The sequence below is a fragment of the Peromyscus maniculatus genome, chromosome 1 (assembly GCF_049852395.1).
Source record: "Peromyscus maniculatus bairdii isolate BWxNUB_F1_BW_parent chromosome 1, HU_Pman_BW_mat_3.1, whole genome shotgun sequence".
Taxonomy (NCBI): Eukaryota; Metazoa; Chordata; class Mammalia; order Rodentia; family Cricetidae; genus Peromyscus; species Peromyscus maniculatus.
The window spans coordinates 26,075,844-26,100,602 of record NC_134852.1 but is presented as its reverse complement, the minus strand read 5'-3'; the positions used below and the strand labels follow the sequence as shown (position 1 = coordinate 26,100,602).

The 24,759-nt window shown below is 38.3% G+C and overlaps 1 long non-coding RNA gene across 2 annotated transcripts; it reads right to left on the bottom strand.

The window, feature by feature from the left end:
- Positions 1-919: 919 nt before the first annotated feature.
- On the bottom strand, positions 920-24,759 carry LOC143272551 (uncharacterized). 2 transcript variants are annotated; one of them, XR_013050210.1, is made up of 4 exons: positions 24,633-24,759; positions 3,459-3,573; positions 2,542-2,715; positions 920-1,850 (listed from the first exon to the last, which is right to left on the bottom strand). It is a non-coding gene; the product is annotated as an uncharacterized LOC143272551 (long non-coding RNA). The 2 variants fall into 2 exon arrangements; XR_013050207.1 differs by lacking the exon at positions 24,633-24,759 and adding an exon at positions 5,735-5,977.

Here is a 24,759-nt window from a genome sequence, read left to right as displayed (position 1 = left end):
AATAGTGTCTGGTAATAGCATTTAACCTTCACTAAAAAATACTAAAATGATCACAAATTTCCCTGTGATAAATTAAGTTGAAATTTTTCAAATTAAACAACATTAATGTGGTTCCCCTAACTAGTAGAAAATCACAAATCAAATCAGATTTTGAATGATGAACTGTTGTTTTTAAATGGGAAGCTGAGCCCTGACGCACACTGTTCTCTTGCTTTGTTTTGTTTTGTCTTGGCTGGAACAGTCCCTTTCCCAGCTCATACTATGTGCCTATGAGTTGAAGCCAATCTTCCTCCTATCATTTTAGTATTCCTTACTTAAAGAATTGTCACTCTCAAGAACAGGACTAAGATTGTAAAAAACAGGACACATTACCTATTTGACTCAACCTGGTCCTCCATTGAAAACTGGGCCATCTCTTGTTTTGCTTTAGAAGAAGCCATTTTAATTGCTGTCAACCCACACTGTAAAGAAAAAAATTACACTTTATAAATCAACATGCTTCTCAACTGAAAATTTATCGGAGGTTCTGTAAAGAATCAGTCATAAAGGACAGATTTTCCTTCATCCCTTGCTGCAAGTTCACACACACACAGCTGGACCCTTCCTTTGGACACACCATTGCCCTGTCAAACATTGCCTGTGAGCACCCCTCCTCAACAGAACTCTCCACAAACACTCACTGGTTCCAAGCTTCTTAGCTCCATGGAGATGTGACTCCATTGCCCCAACCCTATTATGTGGCATCTAGGTTTGGTGTGCCTTTGTTCGGTAAGAGAGCTCAAGTGGCCTCTCTGGAGCAGTTTGTTAACCTATTTTTCCAAACTATGTCTTCCCTAAACTGTGAATTATTATCTCCCAACCTGAACAGCATTTCCTATACACATAGAAAATTTGAACAAATTAAATAAAAAATGTCTTCTTGGTTTGTCTTCTACAATGATTAATTTCCAAACTTGCCTGAGTGCCAGTTGACCTTTCTCATTTTCCACTCCAGCCTTATCTCTGAGAATCAAGCCCCATCAGTAACTTCGTAATTGCAACAGACTTCCATGTTGGGCTTCACCCAGTTGTGTGAACCTTCTCTACAGAACCATGTCCAAAGGTACTGCTGATAGGTTCCCCAGTAGAGCCAAAAACCTTGACTCTTATTTCTTTATACTCATCGTGGACAATTGTCCCTAACCATGACTGCTGTTTCAGGAGTGTGGGTTCACAGATTCACATCTGACCAACACAGCATTGAGACATTTCAGACAGGACAAAAAAAAAATGAATGGCATCTGGTAATAGCATCTAAATGTCATGATTGTTCAAAAGCCATTTAAAGCAGAGTGAGTGATCAAATAGACAACATGATTTTGAAAAACTATGTTGAACATAACATTTTAAAGGAAAATATATAAGAAACAATGAAAACACTAAAATGATGACAAATTTCACTGTTAAAAATAATTAAAGGTGAAACTTTTCAAAATAAACAACATCAATGTGGTTTCCTTAACTAATAGAAAATCACCAATCAAATCAGATTTTGAATGATGAACTGTTGTTTTTAAATGGGAAGCTGAGCCCTGATGCACACTCTTCTTTTGTTTTAGTTGGAACAGTCCCTTTTTCTAGCTCCCACTCACTATGTGCCTCTGAGTTGAAGCCAATCTTCCTCCTATCATTTTAGTATTCCTTACTTAAAGAATTGTCACTCTCAAGAACAGGACTAAGATTGTAAACAAGAAGAAACATTACCTATATGACTGAACCTCCAAAGGCACATTTGAACCATTCTGTATTAAGAACTCTGCCATTTGCTCTTTTTGCTCAAATAATGCTAGTTTCAATTGTGTCAAACCATACTGTAAAAAAAAAATGACACTTTATAAATCAACATGCTTCTCAACTGAAAATTTATCACAGATTCTGCAAACAATCAGTCACAAAGGACAGATTTTCCTTCATCCCTTGCTGCACATTGACACACACACACAGCTGGCCTCTTCCTGTTGACACACCATTGCCCTGTCCAACACTGCCTGTGAGCACCCCTCCTCTCCAGAACTCTCCACAAACACTCACTGGTTCCAAGCTTCTTAGCTCCATGGAGATGTGACTCCATTGCCCCAACCCCATCATGTGGCATCTAGGTTTGGTGTGCCTTTGTTCAATGAGTGATACAAGTTGCCTCTCTGGAGCACTTGGTTAATCTGTTTTTCCAAATTATTTCTCCCCTAAACAGAGAATTACTATCTGTTTATTCTACAGACATTTTCTTTAAAATTAATTTAATTTTATTGTGTGTGTGTGTGTATGTGAAGTATGTGTGGGCCCAAATCCTTGATCTGTTGAATTTTAAAATTAAGCCCTATTCTAAAACAAAATAGGCTGTGCTGTGTTCCTTTAAACTACGTATAAAAAATAAAAAACATATATGGAGAAATGTTTTACTCTGAACAGATTCATTGAAACTGCTTGAGCTTTGGCATGTGATCGGTGAATCAGAGTGTCATTGCTGGAAGTATACTGGGGATGTCATTGAATGATGTTTACCTCGGTTTTTGCTTCTATGTCAGACTTATAATCCAAAAGTTTTCTTACAGTTGTTTTGTTGCCGCTTGAAACAGCGTGGTGCAGGTCTATATTTCCACTTAAATCCCTCAGGTGGGGATCCGCACCCTCAAAGAGTAATATGGACACACACTCCACATTGTCCCTCTGTGTGGCCTATGGGTATTGTATAAAGAAAGAGATCTTCAATTCAAGAAAGTCAAGATAAATATTTCTAAAATTGCATTGAACAGTTATCCTTAGATCAGACAAATTGCTTAGGTTATACATATTATCCCTCTCTTTTTGAGACAGGTCTTCTTAAGAACCCCAGTCTTGTCTAAACTCATAATCTCCCCACCAAAGTTTTTCAAGTGGTAGAATTTCAGGGCTATGCCACAACACCTAGATATTGAAGTATCTCATCAGTACTAGTTGGTTATTGTTGTAGTGAGGGTGGTTGCTTGTTCATTTGTTTTGCTAACTTGACACAGGCTGAAGACTCCTGGAAAGAGGGATCCTTGTTTGAGGAATTGCCTCTATCAGATTGGACTGTGGGAAAGTCTGTGGATCATTTTCTTGATTGAGGCTCATGTGGGAGGGTACATCTTCCTATAGGTGGTGGCACAACTGGGCAGGTAGTCCAGAGTAGTATAAGAAAGCTGAGCAAGCCTTGGAAAAGCCATGGAAAAGCAGCATTCCCCCAATGATCTCTGCTTCAGTTACTGCCTCTTGTTCCTGATTTGAGCTCCTGCCCTGGTTTCCCTTCATGATGGTCTGGACTGTGATGTGGAATTGTAGGCCAAATAAACATTTCCTCTTCCAAGTTGGTTTTGGTCAGTGTTTTATCACAGCAACAAAAAAGCAAACAAGAACAAGATCTAATCCAATTTATACCCAAACTGATGTCCAATAGCTACCTTAATCAAGGGTGTGCAGCCTTCATCATTCTGGACATCAATAGAGGCCTTTTTGGCTAACAACAATTTTACCACATCTGGATGATTGTGTGCACAGGCATAATGGAGTGACGTCCTACAAATTGAGAGGACATTTTAGAAAATTACAGATTACCATAGAAGGCACATTCAACTCTAAATATTAGATAGCAAACTTCATTTCCTTCTAATGTAAGAGAAGTAACTGGGATTTTATTATTTACTTATTTTTCTACTCAAGTATTCATTTGATATGCTACAGATATAGTGCATGGCTGTCCCATTTCAGGTAAGTGCTCTAGCACAAGTTTCACCCTTCCTTAGAGTAGCCCATCTGCATAACAGAACACCCAATAGATTTAACTCAGCTTGGATTTAAATCCTACTCTAATTGCTGTTATAAACTAGGTATATATTATTAGTACCCAGTAGGTAGGATTGCAGGCCAGTGCCGCTGTGCCTATCTTGCTCTTTATTTCACATTTTAGCATCACTGACATCTCTACCACTTAAAATTCATGATATTTTATGACTATAATTGGCAATATTATGTTATATATTAGGCTTTCTATGTGCTCCATGACTCAATTTCCCCATTCACAGGATAGAGATTCAACACTGTAGCTATCTTACATCATGCTACTGTGATGCTTCAATTCATGTCTTCAAGAGGATCGACAAGTGCTTCCAGCACCTGACAGTCAGTGTTTGGTGGATACAATAATGATTAGTCTTTCTACTGATAACAAACACAGTATTTCAATGAAGAGAAATAACAGAATTCTACTTAATGTGCAGACACAAAAATTTTTAATTTAATATTTTAAAACTATATTCCCCAAGATGACCTTGAACTTGGTAATCCTCCCAGTAGGTAGGATTGCAGGTCAGTGCCACTGTGCCGACCTTACTCTTTATTTTACATTTTAGCATTGCTAAAATCTATGCCATGATATTTTATGACTATAATTGGCAATATTTTTAACTTTGATACTATACAACATAAAAGGTTATCATGTAGTTCACTGTGCCTTACATTAAATGAAATATGATATGATCTCAGGCCCATGGGTGGTGCACGCCAGTAGGATTTGCTGAAGAAGGCAGAGGCAGGAGGATCCAAGTAACAGCACCGAATGAAAGGATCAATGGCACTGTTGGTGCAGCTGATTACCAGTGGAAAAGTCACGAGCCAGGGCCACAACTACCAGAGTTACAGAGAGCTTTATTGGAAGGAGGAAGGGGATAGGAAAGAGGGTGGCCAGGTTGAGAGAGAGAGAGAGAGAGAGAGAGAGAGAGAGAGAGAGAGAGAGAGAGAAGCTGGGACACAGCAGAAGGAAGGGTGAGATTTTAGCTCTGAGTTCTGACCTCTTGGCTTTCTCTTTTACATTGTTTCTGTGTTTCTCATTTAATAAGATGGTTGGTTACATCTACATATGGCACCCAACGTGACAAGAATCCATTAAAAACCGCTTGGCTTGGCGGCAGTTATTGATTTAAAAGAATGTTTCTTTTCAATACCCTTACAAGAAAAAGACAGAGAAAGATTTGCTTTTACAGTGCCTACTTATAATAATTATCAACCGGTTAAAAGATTTCAATGGAGGGTCCTCCCTCAGGGAATGGTGAATAGCCCAACTCTGTGCCAATATTTTGTACAACAGCCATTGGAAGTGATATGTAAAAAATTTCCTAAATCTATAATTTATCATTATATGGACGATATTTTACTAGCTGACTCAAATGCAGATACTTTAGAAAGAATGATTGAAGAATTAAAGAAAATTTTGCCTTGCTGGGGATTACAAATTGCTCCTGAAAAAATACAAAGAGGAGATTCTATTAATTATTTAGGATATAAAATAGAGCTACAAAAAATTAGACCCCAAAAGGTGCAAATTAGGAGAGATAGACTACAGACTCTTAATGACTTTCAAAGATTATTTGGAGATATTTCTCATCTACGAACTATTGTTGGGGTAAAAAATGATGAACTGACTAATTTGTTCAAAACCTTAGAAGGTGACAAGGACTTAAATAGTCCAAGAGAATTATCACCTGAAGCTAAAAAAGAATTGGCCTTGGTAGAAAAGAAAGTACATGAAGGGCATGTGGATCGTATTGATCCAAAGCTGGATTGCATTTTGGTTATTTTACCTTCTAGGCGTTCTCCTACTGGAATATTAATGCAGAGGGAAGATATTATATTGGAATGGATATTTTTACCAAATAAACCAAATAAAAAATTAAAAACTTACGTGGAAAAAAATCTCTGACTTGATTTGCAAAGGAAAATTGAGACTTCGTCAATTAGCAGGAATAGAGCCAGCAGAAATTGTCGTACCATTAACTAAGGAGGACATTGAAAAATTATGGACAGAAAGTGAACCTTGGCAAAGAGCTTGCAGTAATTTTTTGGGAGAAATTAACAGCAAATATCCCAAAAGCGATAGAATTGATCTTATAAAGAGAGCTGATTGGATCTTGCCTTGAATTGTACGGCAAAAACCCATATCTGGAGTTCGGACATTTTATACAGATGCCAACAAACAAGGAAAGGCAGGTTACAAATCAGAAAACTTAAGTAAAGTGGTTCAAAGTCCGTATAATTCAGTTCAAAAATCAGAATTGTATGCTATTCTGTTGTTATTAATGGATTTTTCAGAACCTCTCAACATAGTAACTGACTCTCAGTATGCTGAAAGTGTGGTGTTACATATTGAGACTGCAGAATTTATCCCTGGTGTTTGAGAATTAACTTCACTATTTATTCAATTACAAGATACAATCAGGAAAAGGAATCATCCTTTATATATAACTCACATTCGATCCCATACTGGTCTGCCAGGCCCTCTAGCACAAGGCAATGATGAGATTGATAAATTATTGATAGGAAATGTGCTGGAGGCCTCAGAATTTCATAAAAAACATCATGTCAATAGTAAAGGCTTAAAAAAGGATTTTTCCATAACCTGGCAACAAGCCAAAGAAATAGTAAAGAAATGTCCTACTTGTTCCTTCTACAATCAAACGCCATTACCAGCAGGATGTAAACCAAAGGGTACTCAGAGAAATGAAATCTGGCAGATGGACGTTTTTCACTTTGCAGAATTTGGAAAATTGAAATATGTACACCACACCATCGATACTTATTCAGGATTTCAATGGGCAACTGCTTTGAGTTCTGAAAAAGCTGATTCTGTAATCACTCATTTGCTAGAAGGTATGGCCATCATGGGTATACCTGCACAAATCAAAACTGACAATGCTCCATCATATGTCTCTGTTAAAATGAAACAGTTTTTTTGCTTATTACAATATAAAGCATATTACAGGCATACCACATAATCCTACAGGTCAAGCAGTTATAGAAAGATCAAACAGAACTCTAAAGGATATGCTAAATAAACAGAAATGGGTAACAAAAACCCCCAGAAATAGACTGCATAATGCTCTATTAACTTTGAATTTTCTGAATGCCAATGAGAAAGGAACAACAGCTGCAGAGAGACACTGGATAATAGAAAAAAACTACAGAATTAAATCAGCCTATATACTTTAAGGATGTGCTGACCTCAGAATGGAAACCAGGACATGTGTTACATTGGGGACGAGGTTTTCCTTTTGTTTCTACAGGAGAAGATAAGCTGTGGGTACCATCAAAAATGATAAAGGTTCGATTTGAACAACAGAGACCTCTTAATTAGAGGAGATGATAGTTCATCAACCAGCATGAACATCCAATTTAAACTAACTTGTATCAATAACACATGCCTTTTCATTTAATCAGATAATAACTTGCCAAAAAGGAACAGCCCCAAAATTAATCTTGGGGAAAGGTTTTTGTTTTTGTCTTCTAGGAGAATGAAGGTTAAGGAATCTGAAGAACACTGGACAAATGAGACAACTGAAGAAAAGGGACAAATCATCTATCCCAACAGAGTGAAACGGTGTATGGGTATATATTATCTAAAAAATTTTATGTCTTCCTAAATGATTGTTTCTGCTTTTCTCTAAAGATTTAAAACTATTGGTCTTCTAATAGTCCCAGTTCAATTAAAATTTAAAGCTGACTTTGGAGTTGGAGAATGGCTCTCTCCTTCTTTAAACTCAAGCATGTTGTTAAAAGGAAAATGCAAACTCCCTGTATCATGCCAGAATAAAAGAGCCATCTTCTGCTATGGTACAGGACAAAAGCCAAATTAATTAAGGGACTATTCTATTACTAAACTCAACTCTTTGATCCTATTCTGATTCTTTAAACTTTTCTTAAAGTATGAATTTTATATCAAAATTTACAAGATTAATATAGATATATAGATATATATTCATTTTAAACTTTGTTAAGATATGAATGGTCATATAGAGTACTAACTAATTCTAGAAAAAAAAAAAGGCTTCAATTACCTGCATATATATGTCTTTGTGTTCGAGTCTCTTATCAGTTTTCTGCAGGAAATCACGGCCAGGCCTAACATCAACTGAAGTCTCCAGAAAGAAGATGGGGCCCCACAACAACAACAATTCCACGTGGACAATAATAATATCATTAAGCTGACAAACATCATCCACAGATCAGCTTTGAACTACAAGGTGCTCAGAGCAATTTTGAGATGACTAGCTGAGATGATCCAGTCACAAAGACTACTTGAATAAGGACTTGAGATAAACCCTGAACTTTGGCATTATACACAGACTGGATAATGAAGGATATAGTTACCTTTCCTAGAATTTGACAATTAACCTAAAATTTTTCTTTCAGGATAAAGAAAACTTCGCCCATACCCAGCAGGAAGCAATTTTAAGAATACGACGCCCACATTCCCAAAGAGGTGGTGTGGGGCGGGTGGTTTTTTGGTCTTTTTAATGGGTTTTGGGTCTGGGATAATTTTCAGTGTTTAGGGGGATTGGTTACAAGTTATTGTCAAGGGTTAGGAAAAAGGCTAAGCAAGGGAGATTAAATTTAAGGTTCTTATAAAAAAAAGAAAGAAAGAAAGAAAGAAAGAAAGAAAGAAAGAAAGAAAGAAAGAAAGAAAGAAAGAAAGAAAGAAAGAAAGAAAGAAAGAAGGAAGGAAGGAAGGAAGGAAGGAAGGAAGGAAGGAAGGAAGGAAGGAAGGAAGGAAAGAAAGAAAGAAAGAAAGAAAGAAAGAAGGAAAGAAAGAGACAATTACTAGTTTTAAATACTTTACATTGGATTGGATTGTTTTATATTATAAAAAAATTTGAAATTGATATTGTTAGAAAATGCTATATGTATATTTCTAATTGTATTTATACCATTCATTTAACAATGTAATGCAATTTTCTGATCCTTGAATGTTATTATTACCAACTATTAGGTTATAAAGAAATGAAAGTTAGTAGTTAGACATAATAGAACTTGTAGTCATATTAGATATGTTTTAAAAATTGAGCAGAGATGTTTTAGACAGGTCATCTTCAAACCTTTCAGAGATCTACAGAATATGGCATTTAAAATGTTTTAATAACTTAGAAAATTTTTCTTTTTTGAGACATGTCAGCTCCTGGCAGTACCAATCTACTTCAGAGAAAATATGGGCATTGAAGAAACTGCATATGGAGTCAACTTTCATTGTGGCAAAAGTTAGCCACTGGACAACAAAGTATCCTCGAATCAACAGGACAAAATGGACAGACAGAACATGAAACAAAGGACTACTGATTCTTGCCAAAACAAGAGTGGTTATGGCTTTATCAAAAGGCATCTTCTGAGGCCAGGACAATATGGCCCCATCCCTGAAGTGGCCTTCGCAATCCGGAAAAGGTACAGTGTCCATTTCCTCGAAGGCAGCTTAACAGGCAGAGGGCCGATGGCTTCTGTTGTGCAATGGAACAGCAGCTGAAAGCTCACGCCTCTCAATAGTAGACTGGCACTTAATAGAGGGATGTGGAGAAGAAGGGGATGCTGAGATGAAGCCATATATACACAGCCAAGAACAATGGACAGCTGAATTAAAAAACTGTCAACAATTTCCAGAATTTAAAATCCTGAATCATGATAGAACACTAGTGGAATTCAGGTGTTTCTGGTATGTGGACTGCTCTCACCCAATGTGAGGTTGAACTGTTGATCTTGTGTACATCCTACTTCACAAATGAGTCTGTCAGATACACTAAGCCTATAGGCTGAAGATGATGCCCCAACACTTGCGGAGAAACCTCAGGTGACTGCCCAGGCAGCTGGCTGTTTCTGTCAACTCACAAATTTTTTGGAAGTTGCTTGCATGCACTTCCTGTTTTTATTTTTGTTAGCTAATATTATTCCCTTCTTGGGTCTCTGAGGGAGTTGAAGATTAGTTAGTTATGGTTGAAGATTAGTTAGTTATAGTTGAAAATTTATTAGGATAGAAAGTGCATTAGATATATCTTGGATTTACCAAAATAGGATAGATAATGGAATCATTTTCTCTGATTTGTCAAATACCTGTTTAGGAATTTATTACTTGTATATATTGTATATACTTATTGTACTTTTGTATATAGTTTTTCTTTTGTTAGTTATAACCTTTTGCTTTTTTTTCTTTTATTAAAATAGAAAACGGGAAATGTGGTGGTATTCCAATTGTACTGAAATGTGATTTTGATTGTATGTTAATAAATAAAGTTGCCTGGGGGTCAGAGCTATTAGAGCCATAGAGTGTGGAGGTGGTGGCACACGCCTTTAATCCCATAGATCTCTGTGTGTTCAGGGATACAGTCAGCATTGGAGACATATGCCTTTAAGACCTATGGGGCTGTACATTCAGACAGTGACGTGGCAGTCACGTGTTTGGGTTTACAACCAATGACAAGGCAGAATGACTAGAAAAATGACTTACACACAGGAAATAGCTCTCTTTTCGGGAAGCTGGGACACAGCAGAAGGAAGGGTAAGATTTTAGCTCTGAGTTCTGACCTCTGGGCTTTCTCTTTTACATTGTTTCTGTGTTTCTTACTTAATAAGACAGTTGGTTACATCTACAGATGGGAATCATAATTTGGTGGAACATTTTATTGCTCACCTCCTTTGAACTTTGTAGGTTGCATCCGGGATCATGAAACCTTGTCCTCAAGGAGGAACATGTTCAGGACAGTTGAAGCTGAGAAACCTTGGGGCCCTTCTTTGAAGTGCATGGCATCTTCAGAAATAGGGAATTGCACTGTACAAGTTGGATGGAGCCAAGCAAGGCAGTAGCATTGGTTTCTAATGTTTTGGTAGTCTCTTCAACAGCCCTGACTCCAAACTCAAAAAAGGGTTTCTTATGGCTGATGTTGCAGCCTTTTTTAGGTGGCCCCTGTCTCTTGGATGGAGTATTGTTAACACAGATCAGGAAATGTTGTTTAAGTAACATATGTGGATTTATATGCAGACTTACATATATCATCACATGGGGGTAGTTAATAGTGTGATTCCTGATGATTTACTCTTTTGGTATTTAATCCAAACATAGAGAACCTCTTTCCCATTTCCTTGACCTTATAGCTTACTATTCCCCTCTCTATGAATGCCTGATCCTTACCCCAGAAATCATGTTTTTTTTTTTACTTTTCTGGTTTTTGAAATTACTCTAGAATATGTGCTCATGTCTGAAGCATTAGAGCTAGAAGAATAAGAGGAAAGAGAACTTTTGACCTCTGTCTTTCTGGGCTGGGGGTTACCATATTCAATTTGGTTTAATGCAATACCATCCATTTACCTGTAAAGTTCAGGATTTCACTTTCTTTACAGCTACATAATATGTCACACTGGTTTTTATCATATTTTTTTAAATTATCTATTCCTCAGTTCAGGGGCATTTAGGGTGTTTCCCAATTGCATGTGTTCCCACCACCAAACCAAGGACTACAGGCATTGCCAGATGAAAAATTAGCTGTTGATGTAAGGCCAGCTTCCAACAGCTCAGGAACTGAAGAGAAAGCATGAAGCAGGTGACAGCACACAACTGAGATTTTTATCTAAGGGAGTCAAACTTAATACTCTGGGGCCATTGAAAAGGAAACACAAAGACACACGCATACATACACATCTTCAAAATGTCAGGGTCTCTCTTCATTGTATTTTCTTTTACCTTTTTTCCTGATGTCTTGCTTCAGACTCTTTCATGGTTATTTCCTTCTAACACCTTCCTGATATCTTCCTTCCCTCATTCTTTATTTTCCCCCAATAGCTTACATAACCCCCCTCAAAATCTTTCAAGCAGTATTAAAAATACAATGTGGGTACATTCCATTGTTCAACTGAATGGTTACAATGAATACTGGTAAGAAAATAGCATGTTTCTCATTTCCCTGATATGATTAAACATTTTATATATTTCAGGTGAAAATAAAAACTAATTATTCCCAAAGACCCACACATATTAATGTCTTAGCAATGGGCTATAGATTAACAAAGTGTAAGGAAGGTATCTTTTTCAGCCAGTTTTCTTTTTACTAGCAGGCTTCATTTCATGGTTACAAAGAAAGGATCAATCAATAATCTTTTAAAAAATCTGGAAAAAAAATCACAATTCTAATCTTTTATATGTGTAAGGCAACCACTCATCGCTATTTTAAATCCCTAGGGTGCATACTCACTCATTAATACATTTTTATTAAATCGTATGAGAAGATGAGAGCATAAATGGGTACGAGGAATTAATCACCTCTCACCAAGTCTGAAAGTTGCTTTTCTAACCTTTAAATTGTCCCCCAAGACTTTCTACATTAAAGCCATTAGCAAAAACAACTTAACCTGATTTTATAAACAATCTACTTGTCTAAGTTCTTTCTAAGAGTGGTGGTTGAATCATTCACTATTATTTTAAGCACCTGTGACAATGCCCAATGAGGTGAGAAGCCTTAAGAGTTTTCATACAATTCAGAGGTTATGAGGGACATTGTGACAAGGAGGATAACAAGTGGAGCTGTGATCTGTTAACAGGCTAAGTCCTCAGTACGCAGTCCTCGGGGCTCTGCCTCTCAAGCTCATTTGGCATGATTTTGCTAGTGGCCAGTCTGTGCTCTGAGTTCCAAGGCTGCTTAGTGTTCCTCTCATATGCCACCAACAATTAGCATCTCACAGGGATGAGCTCGCTTTATGGTTTTCCAATAGAACAGCATAGTCTTCTTGATGTCACATATACACAAATGACAAAAATCAGACTGACAGATAAAAGCATTTAAAAATAATGATAGAAAAAATGCTATCAACTTGAGCGTGAAGGGGACAGAACCTGGGCTCAAGGGATGGTATCAGAGAGGTGATGGGAAGAAGCATGTGAGGGGAGATTACATGATGTAATTCTAATTCAATCAAAATATTTTTAAAATTATAAACTTTTAAGCCAGGTGGTAGTGGTGGTGGTGGTGGCGGCGGAGGCGGCGGCGGCAGCGGCGGAGGCGGCGGCGGCAGCGGCACATGCCTTTAATCCCAGCACTGGGGAGGCAGAACCAGGTGGATCCCTTTAAGTTCGAGGCCAGCCTGGGCTACAGGTGAGTCCCAGGAAAGGCACAAAGCTACACAGAGAAACCCTGTCTCAAAAATCCAAAAACAACAACAACAGCAAACAACAACCCCCCCCAAAAAAACAGAATAAAACAAACAAACAAAAAACATTTAACCTAAAAAAAAAAATCCTATAGTAAGGGCCACTACGGAAACTGCAAGGGAGAATTTATGGATTAAAAAACAAAATTTTGAGACTTAATAGCTACGTTCCAGAATATCAAGAATTTAAAAGAGGTTCCTGTTGTAGGTTAACCATAAAACAGTTTTGACATTTTAACAAATCCAATACTGTTAATAAACATATTTCTAAAAAGGGTTTCACAGTCACTCAAAAAGAATTCTTATTCACTAGTGTGTCAGAATTTTATATACTACATTTGATCCTTAACTGTCTATCTGAGTATTAATTTTCTGATTCATAGCAATTTGGGAAAAACTATTAATGAGGTCTGCTCTTGTTATATGATAGATCTTTCCTGGTAAGATGTGAATCTACTCACTCAAAATGTGGATTGAAAACAGAACCAAGAATAGATAGTAATGAAGTGTGTCTTGTTAAATCAATAAACTTATTTGGGTTACCTTAAGGAATATGGAAACAAGTTGGTAACAGGAGCAAATCAGACTACAAAATAGTAGTCACCATAAAACTCCAGCCCTGCAGGGACAGGGCTTACTAAGCCTGGACACACAGAATGCACTGCACACCTGGAGGTAGATCCAGAGGTTGTAGGACATCCATTCTTGGAGATTTAGTTCATCAGTGCCTCCGCTGAGGAGCATGGCTGAGCCCCATTTCTTTAGGGTTTTTAGGATAGTGAATCCTGCCAGTTTTTTGACTTCCTGAAATGAATGAGAGGTGCGTATTTCCTGATTAATCAGCTTCCATTCAGAATGGAAGGTTTAAGTCTCCAGGGAACTGATATAACACAGTATAGTCTAGAGGCTTCTTCATTTTTCATTTGTATACAATTTTTGAGATTGAAGAAGTAAAAGTAACATGTTTCAATGAGAATTGTCCTACATTGTCACATTTTCAAAATTTTTCCTCAGTATAAGCTCTCAACGTTTTGCAAAATTTGTAAATTATTAAAGGTTTCCACAAATATCCCATGTTTCTTTTGTATGAAGATGCAGTGGCCTTTAAGAACAGAACTTTGGACAAATCATATACCACACTATTTATGATGTAAACTTTCCATTCCAGTATGTTTTTCAAGTATTCTTAGACGCTAGACGAAGACAGTCTTTGCCACATTCACTACTCACAATTTTCTCTCCTGTATGAATGATCTGATGTTGCTTAAGGCTTGAACCCTGTGTAATGGATTTTTCACATTCACTATATTTCTAAAGTTTCTATCCTGTATGAATTCTTTGGTGATTTCTAAGACTTGATATATGTACAAAGGATTTCTCACATTCAGTACATTTATGAGGTTTCTTTCCTGTATGAACGATCCGATGCTGTGTAAGATTTGAAAACATTCTAAAGAATTTCCCACATTTACTACATTTGAAAGGTTTCTCTCCTGGATGAATTCTCTGATGTTCTTTAAGGGAAAAGGAACGTGTAAAGGTTTTCTCACAATCACTACATTTAAATCGTTTCTCTTCTTCTTGACTTCTCTGATGTACTTTGAGATCTGAGGCACGTGTATAGGATTTCTCACAATCAGTGCATTTGAAAGGTCTCTCTCCAGTATGAATTCTCTGATGTGCTCTAAGACAATCAGCACTTATAACAGAATTCTCACAATGATTACATTTGAAATATTTCTGATTTCTATGAATTTTCTGATGTGTCACAAGTTGCTCTTTCTGGATAAAGCATTGTTCACATTTACTACATTTGTAAGGGGCCTCTCTACAATGGGTTTTATTATGGTTTTTAACCTGATGTAACAGGGAAAAGCACATTCCACATTCTTTACATTTGTAGTATTTCATTCTAAAATGAGATCTATAATGTTTACTGAGACTCCAGCATGATATGTAGCATTTTCCACATTTCCTGCATTCGTATCCTTCCTGTACAATAGAGATTTGTTTTGGCATGAGTGTATGTTTAGAGTCAAATGATTCATCATAGTCTGTAGCATTGTGTAGTTCCTTTGTAGTGTGAATTCTTTGACTTGTCGCAGAACACAAATTCAAATGTTTCCCGCAGTCTTTAGGTTTGCCAGTTTCTTCTCCAGTGTTCCCACTTTTATGATTCTTTGGGTTTGTTGATTCAATAGAGGCATTCCTGTGGTTACCACATCCGTATGTAGCTTGATTTTTTTTCGCCTAGGCCACAGTCAGGACAAATCTCTGTCACCCGCCAGTCCCACAGCCGCTCAGACCCAACCAAATAAACACAGACACTTATATTGCTTGCAAACTGTATGGCCGTGGCAGGCTTCCTGCTAACTGTTCTTATCTTGCTAACTGTGCTTTTATCTTAAATTGATCCATTTCCATACATCTATACCTTGCCATGTGGCTGGTGGCTTACTGGCGTCTTCACATGCTGCTGGTCATGGCGGCGGCTGCAGCCTCTCTGGTCATTGCGGCGGCTGCAGCGTCTCCTTCTGCCTTTCTGTCCTTTTATATCTCCTCTCTGTTAGTCTCGCCTATCTTTCCTGCCTAGCCACGGCCGATCAGGTTTTATTTATTAACCAATCAGAGCAACTTGACATACAGACCATCCCCCAGCACAGCCAAGTGCAGACCATCTCAAACACCTGCACTCAGGCCCATGGTCCTAATCATCCTCTATATGGACCTGCTGGGTAACGCCACAAAGAACCTGAGAATGGGCTCCCACAGGACATACAGAACATCCCACAGCATCCGTACTTGTTGCAGTTCTCTGTAAGATTACTTGTGTTATTAGGTATACATGGAGAGAATTTTTGGGCCATTTTGCCAATCTCATTAAATTTATGAGACTTCTCTTGGAAAGTCACAGAATGGTAGACCATGTGTTTTGATCCTTGATTCAAGATATTCATATATTTCCCCCATATATGGTATTTCTCTAGAAAATGAGTATAAATATGGCTTATAGGGATTGATGCATATTTACAGATTCAAATACTGATGTTTTGTTAAGTTCTATAAGACAAATTACCTAGAAATTCTTAAAAGCAGAGCTCTCAGCAGAGGCCATTTGTGTTTCACTATTATTAGATGCATGCTCAGAACCAATCTAATTGTCATCAAACACTGAGGACTGATAGTAGCCACCTCATTTTTATATAAAATGCAAACCTTGTAGAAGTTGGGACAAATATATTATTGAGCAATAGTGCATTAAAAATGGAGCTCTCTGTAAGATATGTGGGTGGGTTTTTATTTTCTTACTGTTTATGTTTTTGAGAGGGTCACACTGTACAGACTGGGTCATCTAAGAACACATTAAGTAACCAGATGGGCAAGGAACTTACCATATCCTCTTACCTCATCCCCCCTAGGGCTAAGATTAAAATTATGGTGTCCTGTGCTCCCAGGATTAAATAGACAGACAATACCTCAAAAATAAATAAACAAATGAATTGAATAAAACCAGCAAAATATTCATTAAAAATTTTTTCCTCTATTTAAAAACACTCTACATTTCTTAAAATTCAGAAAGAGGTTTAATCTGACATTAATATCAATGCATTCAAATCACTACGTATATTATAATGCATTTCCTTGCTCTGAAAATTCAACATTCTTAAAATTTGTAGTTTTCATTAAATACTAGGTAAGAGGAGTATACAGACCACACAGTATGTAGCATTGGTTGTGTTTTCAGAGAACAAAGAAAAGTATAACGGAAAAAATATAACAAAGTTATGTTTATTACCAGAATTTTCCCCATTTCTGATAGTCTCTAGGTTGTTTACAAAGCAAGTAAATACCATGGATGATGCAGACATTACTAAAGAAGAGAATTCTTAGCAACAAAAAAATAGATTGCTGTAATTCTCAAACATCACATCAATGCACAAGTCCCTCTAATAGGACCCTAGACATTCCCATTCCTCCTGGAAGATGTCCACAGTCACATCCCTGAATTTCCATAGACCCTCTAATGCAAAATTATTCATTAACCATGTGCTACTGGTTAATACATTCCTAAGAAAAAGAGATCTAAGGAAAAAGATTGTTTTGGGATGTAAAAGATCCATGCCCATTAATCATTTAGATAAACATTTTCTGGAGATGTTTTAAAAATGGTTTCAGAAGATAAGAGTACTAATTGGTCTTCTAGAGGTCACCCATTCAGATCCCAGCACCCACATGACAAACCCGGCCCTACAGAAAGCACTGGAAGGAAAATTCCAACCTAAGGAATTCAGATACACTCTCAAAAACACAGGCATAGAGAAGTACACACACTACCACTAAAAGATAACAGGAATCAACAATCACTGGTCATTAATATCCCTTAATAACAAATGAATTAATTCACCTATAAATAGACACTGGCTTACAGAATGGATATGAAAGCAGGATGCATCTTTCTGCTGCACACAAGAAACACACCTCAAATTTAAAGATAGACACTACCTAAGAATAAAAGGCTGAGAAAAGACTTTTCAATCAAATGGTATTAAGAAACAAGTGGGTATACCCATCCTGATATCCAGCAAAACAGACTTCAAACTAAAATCAATCAAAAGAGATCAAGAAGGGCATTACATACTCATCACAGAATAGATCCACCAAGATGAAGTTTCAATTCTGTACATTTATGCCCAAACACAATGGCACCCACATATGTAAGAGAAACATTACTAAAGCTTAAACCACATATAAAACCCCACACATTAATAGTGGGAGATCTCAACACCCCATTTTCACCACTGGACAGATCTGCCAGATCAAAACTTAACAGAGAAATAAGGACTTAACTAATGTTATGACTCAAATGGACTTAATTGATATCTACTGAAATTTCCATCCTAACAAAAAAACAATATACCTTCTTCTCAGCACCCCATGGAACCTTCTCTAAAATCAACCACATACTTGGCCACAAAACAAATCTCAACAGATTCAAAACAATTGGAATAACCTCTTGTGTTCTATCAGACCACCAAGGTTTAAATTTAGATTTCAACAACAACAAAAACTAGAGAAAACCTACAATCTTATAGAAACTAAATAATGCTCAACTGAATCACCAATGGGTTAAGGGAGAAATAATGAAAGACATTAAGATCTTCCTAGAGATCAGCAAAAATGAAGATACCACATACCCAAACTTATGGGACACTAGGTGCTAAGAGAGAAATTCATAGCATTAAATGCCCACATAAAGAAGTTGGAGAAATCTCACACTAGTGACTTAACAGCACACCTGAAAACTCTAGAACAAGATGAAGCAAAGTCTCCCAGGAAGAATAGATGCCAGAAAATTATTAAAGGGAGTGCTGAGATCAATAAAATAGAAACAAAGAGAACAATACAAAAAATTAATGAAACAAAGAGTTGGTTCTTTGAGAAAAATCAACAAGATAAAAAGCCCTTATCCAAACTAACCAAAAGACAGAGAGAGAGCATCCAAATTAACAAAATCAGAAATGAAAAGGGGGACATAACAACAGACATTGAGGAAATCCAGAGAATCATCAGGTCATACTTCACAAACTTCTACTCCACAAAACTGGAAAATCTAAAAGAAATGGACAATTTTCTGGATAGGTACCACATACCTAAGTTAAATCAAGACCAGATAAACTATTTAAATAGTTCAATAACCCCTAAGGAAACAGTCATTAAAAGTCTCCCAACCAAAAAAAAGCCCAGGACCAGATGCTTTCAGGGCAGAATTCTACCAGATCTTCAAAGAAGAGTTAATATCAATACTCTTTAAATTGTTCCACACAATAGAAACAGAAGGAACATTACCAAACTCCTTCTATGAAGCTACAATTACCATGATTCCTAAACCAAACAATGACACAACAAAGAAAGAGAACTACAGAATGATCTCCCTCATGAACATTGATGAAAAATACTCAATAAAATACTGGCTAACAGACTCCCAAGAACACATCAAAACAATTATCCACCATGAACAAGTAGGCTTCATCCCAGGGATGCAGGGGTGGTTCAACATATGAAAGTCTGTCAATGTAATACACCATATAAAAAAACTCAAAGAAAAAAAAACACATAATCATCTCACTAGATGCAGAAAAGGCATTTGACAAAATCCAACACCCCTTCATGATAAAGGTCTTGGAGTGATCAGGAATACAGGGAACATACCTAAACATAATAAAGGCAATTTACAGCAAGCCAACAGCCAACATCAAATTAAATGGAGAGAAACTCAAAGCGATTCCACTAAAATCAGGAACGAGGCAAGGCCGTCTGCTCTCCCCATACTTATTCAATATAGTACTTGAAGTTCTAGACAGAACATTAAGACATCATAAGGAGATTAAGGGGATACGAATTGGAAAGGAAGAATTCAAGCTTTTCCTATTTGCCGATGACATGATAGTATATTTGAGTGACCCCAAAGATTCAACCGAGGAACTGATACAGCTTATAAACACCTTCAGCAACATAGCAGGATACAAGATCAACTCAAAAAAAAATCAGTAGCCCTCCTATATACAATTAACAAACAGGCTGAGAAGGAAATCAGAGAAACATCACCCTTTACAGTAGCCACAAATAATATAAAATACACTAACCAAGCAAGTGAAGGACCTATATGAAAAGAACTTTAAGTCCCTGAAAAAAGAAATTGAAGAAGATGTCAGAAAAAGGAAAGATCACTCATGTCCATGGATAGGCAGGATTAACATAGTAAAAATGGCAATCTTACCAAAAGCAATCTACAGATTCAATGCAATCCCCATCAAAATACCAACACAATTCTTCACAGACCTGGAAAGATACTTAACTTCATATGGAAAAACAAAAAACCCAGGAAAGCCAAAAGAATCCTGTACAATAAAACAACCTCTGGAGGCATCATTATCCCTGACTTCAAGCTCTACTATAGAGCGACAATAATAAAAACAGCTTGGTACTGGCATAAAAACAGACATGTGGACCAATGGAATCAAATTGAAGACCCTGACATTAATCCACACACCTATGAACATATAATTTTTGACAAAGAAACCAAAACTGTACAATGGAAAAAAGAAAGCATCTTCAACAAATGGTGCTGGCATAACTGGATATCAATGTGTAGAAGGCTGCAAATAGATCCATATCTGTCACTGTGCACAAAACTTAAGTCCAAGTGAATCAAAGACCTCAACATAAATTCACCTCCTTGAGCCTGCTAGAAGAGAAAGTAGGAAGTAGTCTTGAATGCACTGGCATAGGAGATCACTTCCTAAATATATAACACCAGTAGCACAGACACTGAGAGAAACAATCAATCAATGGGACCTCTTGAAACTGAGAGGCTTTTGTAGAGCAAAGGATATGGTCAACTAGGCAAAGCAACAGCCTACAGAAAGGGACAAGGTCTTCATCAACCCCACATCTGACAGAGGACTGATATCCAGAATATATAAGGAACTCAAGAAATTAGACATCAAAATGCCCAACAGTCCAATTAAGAAATGGGCTATAGAACTAAACAGAGAATTCTCAACAGAGGAAACTCAAATAGCTGAAAGAAATTTAAGGAATTGCTCAACATCCCTAATTATCAGGGAAATACAAATCAAAATGACTCTGAGATACCACCTTACACCTGTCAAAATGGCTAAAATCAAAAACACTAAAGACACTCTATGCTGGAGAGGATATGGAGCTAGGGGAACTCTCCTACACTGCTGGTGGGAATGCAAGCTTGTACAACCACTTTGGAAATCAATATGGCGGTTTCTTAGAAAATTGGGAATCAATCTCCCCCAAGATCCAGCTATACCACTCTTGGGCACATACCCAAGGAATGCTCAATCATACCACAAGGGCACTCGCTCAACTATGTTCATATCAGCATTGTTTGTAATAGCCAGAACCTGGAAACAATGTAGATGCCCTTCAACTGAAGAATGGATAAATAAAATGTGGTACATATACACAATGGAATACTACTCTTCAGAGAAAAACAATGACATCATGAGGTTTGCAGGTAAATGGATGGATCTAGAAAAAAATCATCCTGAGTAAGGTAACACAGACTCAGAAAGACAAACATGGTATGTACTCACTCATAGGAGGATACTAGATGTAAAACAAAGAAGACTAGACTGCTACTCACAACACCAGGGAGGCTACCCAGAAAACAGGACCCCAAGAAATACACAGGGATCGCCCAATGACAGAGAAATGGATGAGATCTACATGAACAACCTGGACGTGAGTGGGGGTAATGAAGGACGAGGGTGGAGGGACAGAGAGCTTAGGGGAGCAGGAGTCCCAGCTGGATCAAGAACAGAGAGGGAGAACAAGGAATAAGAGACCATGATAAATGAAGACCACATGAGAATAGGAAGAAGCAAAGTGCTAGAGAGGTCCACAGAAATCCACAAAGATACACCCACAATAGACTACTGGCAATGGTCTAGAGACAGCCCGAACTGACCTACTCTGGTGATAGGATGGCCAAACACCCTAATTGTCTTGCTAGAATCCTCATCCAATGACTGAGGGAACTGGATGCAGAGATTCACGGCCAGGCCCCAGGTGGAACTCCAGGAGTCCAAATGGCAAAAAAGAGGAGGGTTTATATGAGCGAGAGTTGTTGAGACCAAGGATGGATAAAGCACAGGGACAAATAGCCAAACGAATGGAAACACATGAACTATGAACCAATAGCTGAAGCTATTGGTTCTAGCAGGGAAACCCAGTTCAATTCTATCTACACATGTGGTAGCTAACTACAGTACCTGAATCCAGTGCCAAGTGTTTGGTGCCAACCTCAGGACTCCATATTCACCAGCAGGATGCAGTACATATAAAAACATGCTGAAAACATTCACATATATAAATACATTTTATTTAAAAGAAAGAAATGGAAACCTGTCCATTGCAACCTCACTTCAGAATCTTCACCTAGGTAATACAGTAACTTTGGGGAAGCAAAACAATAGGATGGGGGAGCTTTCCTCCCCCCAAAAGAAAAGAGAGAAAAATCATTAACAGAGGCATTCACTGAGGCTAGAAAATTGATGGTTTATGCACAGCTCCAAGACAACTCTTTCTGGAAAAGTCTTTCTTTATATTTCACATGATGCAATATCAATATGGGGCCTGCTTTGCTTATAAAATGCACTGTGGTACAATGTCTGAAAAACAAAATGAAGGACAAAGAGAAATTACTAATCTATTGAAAATGTACCCTTGACCATTGGAATTGAGAGAATGATAAGAGCAAAAGATCTCCTGAGACAAATACATTTCAGGTATTCAAATCCCATGTTCCCAGTCCCCAACTCAAACAGAGACCCCCTGCCTGACCAGAGGCCATGCAGGCCACCAAAACTGCAGGTATGCCATCTGCCAGAGGACATTCACTCACTCTGTAGTTTCCAGACCACTCTACTCTCAAGCCCCTCCCATCTTCACCAAGGTGTCATGTCCCCGCCCACAACTCAGACAGAGACCACCTACTTGACGAGATGTTATGCTGGCGACCAGAAATCTAGATAGGTCACCCACCACAGACCACCTCTACTCTCTCAGTGCCTGCCCAACCTACCCCCAACATTCTTTACCCTCCTCATTACCTTGTCCCAGCTCATGACTCAGGCAGAGACCCCCTGCTTGACCAGAAGCCATGCTGTTTACCATAAGACCAAGTAGGTTACACGCCAACAATACGCCCCTCATACACTCAGTGCACTTCCCATTCTCAATTCACCCACAACACCTCATCACTGTGTCTGAACCTCCAACTCAGGCGAAACACTGCTTGACCAGATGCCTTCCCAGCCACCAGAAATTCAGCCCTCAACATGAATGAAGGACACATGCTCAACCACAGGCCACAGCAACCTGGAGACCAGAGACAATACAGAAACCAAAAAAAAAAAAACAAAACAAAACAAAACAAAACAAAAACACCCCTCCAACAAAGATAAAGTCAGAAACTGACACCTGCACCTATAACCACCACTAACCCAGATGCCTAGATGCCAGCCCAAGAGCACAATCCACAAATGTCAAGGCCACATCACCACCAGAGCCCAACTATTTTACTATAACAAGTCCTGAATATTCCAACACAACTGAAGCACAAAAAAAATAAAGACATTAAAACCAGGTTTATGGAGGTGATAGAAGTCCTTAAAGAGGACATAAATAAATACCTTAAAGAAATCAAGAAAAACACAAACAAAAACAGAGAAAATTAATAAATCTCTTAAAGAATGATAAGAATAAACAGTTAAAGGAAATGAATAAAATTTTTCAAACCTAAAAATGGAAATAGAAACAATAAAGAAAACACAAACTGAAGGAATTCTGGAAATAAAAAAAGGAGTTAAGTAAACAGGAACAAAAGATGCAAGCATCACCAGGAGAATCCAACACATGGATGAAAGAATTCCCATGCAGGGAATGCCCTGGGAAGGGGAAATAGAATAGCTTCGGCCAGTGGACTAGGGGCAGGTGGTAACTGAGAAATGATCTACTTCAAGACCCAGCTTTAATACTTTTGTGTATATACCCAAAGGATGCTCCATCCTACCACAAAGACACTTGCCCAACTAGGCTCATAGCTGCATTATTCACAATGAGCAGAGGTCCAAAAGTTTGCTTTTCTAGCTGACTTCTGCATTCTTCTCATCTGTGCTGGGCTCAGATATCTGGGTCCCAGGGAGGGAGTCTCTGCAGATGGACTTGTCAATGGGGGTCAGAGTGGCAAGGGTGCACAGCTCTGACTGATCTCTGCTTAAGCCAAGCACAAGAAGCTCCTAGGCTGAGAGAGAGCTGTCTCTCTGCCTATCACAAGGACGGGGGTGGAGGTGGCAGGCCTGACTGGTGTATGTGATCTGATGATGTTCCTTCTCCCTTCCTTCTTGTATGCCTGTTCTCTGTGACGAAAACTAGACAACTTCAGAGACTCGCTGATTAAATAAACTTTTCCCCCTCGCCAGCTCCTGTGACCTCCCAATGCTTAACCCCTTGGACAGGCTAGGAGGCTGGCAGACTGGGTCTAGGGGTTGAACATGGCCCTAGTGTGGACCTGGGTATAAGGGGGAGAAGGAACCCTTCGGTCTCAGAAGGGCTGAAGTTAAAGGACAGGCCTAGAGCCAAGACAGCCAGTGTTGCTCTGATTTAGAAAGGCCATTTTTTTTTCTTTTTTGCTCACTTTTTTTTAAGACAAGATGTAGCCCACAGTGACCTCGCATTTCATATGTTCCTAAAGATGACCTTGAACTGCTCTTATTATCTTCACCTATCACGTGCTGGTATTGCAGGTATGCACCTTCGTGTCCTGGATCTGGAGATCAAATCCAGGAGTCTGTGAGTGCTAAACAAGCACTCAGCTAACTGAGCTACACTCCAGCCCCTTCCTAATTTCCAAGTACAGGCAATGGAGTTTCCTCTTCGCTGTTTATTCCCTCCCCCTCCGCACCCCTCCCCCACAACTCTGTCCACAGTTCCTGGAACAAACTGCCAAACTGGCCAGCACCACCCCTAGCTCCCGGCTGTCCTCCCACATCCCTGTGCAGGAAAAGACTGAGACCGGGTTTCTTCCTTACCTTGGCACCAGGCCCTGATGGGGAAACTGCTGGAAGAAATTGAAATATGGCATTGGCTTCTCTTTCAGCCTGAAACCGCCAGAGATTCTGCCAACAAAGGCCCCTTCTCCAGCCTGGCAGGCCTCCT